We start from the raw sequence: 3835 nt of genomic DNA, 5'->3' as shown, positions 1-3835 counted from the left end.
ACAAAAAAATAATTTTTAATCAAAAATTAAAATTTTTAAAAACACAGGTATAATCATATTTCAAAATGCTCACTAAATAAGTCACGGGTAATGTCTAGCTTTGAGTAGAATTAGTCCAACTCTACTAAAATTCAATCACACCTAAACTTATATTTTTATAAAAGTAAATAGGAGTGCTTCATTTTATTATACAAAATTATTATACTTGCGAGTATTAGATGTTTGTGTGTGTGTGAATATATGTATATATATTAAATACATACTTATTAACATTTATTTATTTTTTAGATTTTATTGCTTATTATTTGGTGTAAATAAAATACGTGTAATTAACCTTTTAATATTCCAATACCAATACCCTATTTAAGTGTACTCTAAACTAAGGTCCAAACTTAGAAAACTATTACTTGAATATCTATTTATAATGATTAATTTAGATTAGAAAAAAAATTAATAAAAAAATCAAAACTTAAAATCAAAGAGAATAAGCTAAAAAACTAGTGTTAATAAAGGTAAAAAAAACCCTGGAAAATCTTGTTCAAAATTGTCCATAGAAAACTACCAAACACTCTTGCTTCAACTATATTTTACAGAGCGAGTTTTGGAATAAAAAATTGATATAGAATTAATTATAGTTATCACTATAATAAATTTCTTTTGTTGTCGGACTTAATTACTTGTTATAAAATAATATTAAATTTGATAATTTTTACTTTAAAATTTGACTTTTTTAATTAAAAAACTGTTTAAATTTAAAAAGAATATGACTAACTAATCAAACTTTTTAATTGGCAAAAAATAATTCTCCCTGGGCAAAGAATTATAAACTCAAGCACAAAATATATTGATAAAAAATGTTTTTACATTAAATCAAAACTTAAGCCCGACTAAAGCAATGTAAACTCGGCTTAATCTCAGAGCTCATTTTGCTTATGTTTTATACTTTTATCCCCTCCGGAAACTTGAGTGACTTTTGAGCCAAATCTCAACTCTTCATCTTCTCGCCGTATAAACAATAAATAAAATATTATTGATGCATGGGGTATATAGGGTTTTGGGCTTTTCACTTTTGAGGTTTTATAAAAAAAATATGTTAATTAATAGTTTTTTTTTGAATAATTTTATTTTAATTCATAATTTATTTTAATCATGTTTATATTTTATATCAAGTGATGAATAATAATTTTTTAAAAAAATTATCACAATAGACTCTATTTTTAATTTGACCTCCAATATATTTATTAACCATGTTTTAAAACAAAAATTTCACACAGATCTAACTAGCCTTTGATCCTCTAAACTAGTCTTTCAATTCATTTTTATAATGAATTAACTAGCCTTTAATCCTCTAAACCATGTTGTTAATAGCTAACATTTTTTTTTTTTGTCTCATCTCAATAGATATTTATTAACTCCCATCATTTATACCTTCTTCTAGCACATATTAGAAAAACCCTTTAAACATTTATCCTTTAATATATTCAACTTAACGTGATGCGAACATGTAGAGTAAAGTTCCTTAAATCTGAATTTAAAATAAAAATCATTCAAAAAAATTAAAATTAGATTTAAAAATAACAAAAAGCCTAACATAACAATTACATGAGTCAAGACATCAAAATTATTACAGTAAAGACATTGATCGAATAATTATTTATTTACAGCAATCAACTCAAAATAATATCTGTGATGTTTTTTTTTTTTATATTAAATTTGAAAATTTAAAATAAATATTTTGATATCTTTAATTTTAAATCTTTTTATATAATATGTTTGGACCGAATCAATATATTTTTTACGCCATGTAACTCTTCCTCGGCAAGCATTGGCAGAGTAACAGAGCAAGTATAAGAATTTATAGCATAGTAAAAACATGTTATTCGCTATTAAATTTATATGTTTTTTTTGATAACTGCATTTTTGCATTTTTGAAAGTACTTGCTAGCACTAGTATTTTTAAAATTTCTTATTCTTATATTTTTAGTTCGTGATTTATTAGAATTATTGTATTAAGGTTTTTATTCCAATAATTTTTATAATTTAATTTAAATAATTATTATGTCTGGATTTTCTTTTTTTTAAAAAAAATTAAATTTAGCTTTTTAAGATTTGTTTTTCCTGGACCTCTTGATTCATATACAATCGTCATCGATTTGAGTCCAAAAATTCTGGTAAACACAATCTATCTACTAGCTGGCTTGATAAGATGTGCATCGTTTCTTTGGGCTGTGAATAACAAAAACTTAGTTTATAGTATGGTAGGAAGATCGCACTAGCAACTACCAACTTAAAAAATTAAATAATTTTCTAAAGGTCAAAAGTGGTATTGATTTTCAGTTATAATCTTCAAGAATTTGCAATTATTTTTAGGTTTTATCAACCATGATGTCAAGTCATGTTGTTTGAAAAAAAAAATAAAATCAACATCACCTTTGATTTAAAAAATAAACATTAGTTGGAAGCTGTTGTGGTCAAATTGGAGGCTCGAGTAGATTCAATTGAAACATTTTTCTCAACTTATTTTATGATATTTGATAGAAAAAAAAATTATATTATGATTATTTTAAAATATACACGGTTTGTTTTTGTGTTTCAAAAACGTTTTTGAAAAAAATTAATTTTTTTTTTTTCTTTACTTCAAATTAATATTTTTTTAGATGTTTTCAAATCATTTTGATGTGCTGATGTCAAAAATAATTTTTTTAAAAATAAAAAATTATTTTAATGACATTTCTGAGTAAAAAATAATTGCAATCACTCCTAAACATGCCTCATGGTTTGACCAATATTTAAGGAGGCCAGTTTATATTATGATATTCAATCAATAACCACATAAAAACGGTTTTATCATATATAATAATATCATATAAAAACATTTTTCAAAATACTTGAAATATTAATAATATAACCGTTAGATATAAAATTGAAAAATTAAAAAAAAATCCCCATCTAATGTACAAAAGATATAATTCCTTATAATTAATTATCAAATTTCAAAATTTAGATTAAATTATGAAAAATAAAACACCCAGTCAAATAAATAATATAAGCTTAATCTTAAAATCATAACCTAATCGGTCACTAAACATATTAAATATAATATCATCAAAATTATTGTAAATGCATCTATAGTTTCTAGACCTGACTCGGTGGTCGGCCCGATCTAAAACCCGGGTTTCGTGTTTTGACCAGGTCACCGGGTTGCTTGGATTAATTCTTATTTTTTTAAAAAATCAAAACGACATTATTTTAGTAAAAAAAATATAAGTCAATAGGTTTTAACCGAGTTTTTTTTTCCTCTATTTTTTCTTGAACTTAACCCGGTTTCAGTTTCAAATAGACCCGCTGGACCAGGCTGGGTTTCAAAACTTTGAATACACTAATCCAAAATATCCACAGTATATTTATAATCCAATCCGTCTAAAAGAGATATATATGTGTGTATAATATATATATATATATAACCTACAAAATGAAAAATAGAGAAAATACAAGATGGATTTAAAATTCTATAAATTAAATAGAAAAAGAATGCAAACTACTGTTGCTGAACCCAGTATATAATTGGTTTACTATAAAGTTTAAATGAGCTGATTAATTTAAGTAAATATATTTTTTTTTAAATTAAAGCAACTCTATTTTTTTTTTTTTAACACCCTGTCTAGATTAAAGACGTGTGGATTAGGTACCAGGCTAATCAGTCAGCCGAGCCGGTGACTGTTGCTAAGTGGAGTAATTCCTTTCCTTCGAAGCGAAAGAAAAAGAAAAAGAAAAGGAAAAAATAATAATTAAAGCAAGCAAGTCGCAGCCGAGTTGAAAGACGAGAAACTAGAAA

This window comes from Populus alba, chromosome 11, assembly GCF_005239225.2.
Source record: "Populus alba chromosome 11, ASM523922v2, whole genome shotgun sequence".
NCBI classification, from domain to species: Eukaryota; Viridiplantae; Streptophyta; class Magnoliopsida; order Malpighiales; family Salicaceae; genus Populus; species Populus alba.
This window is presented reverse-complemented; position numbering follows the sequence as displayed.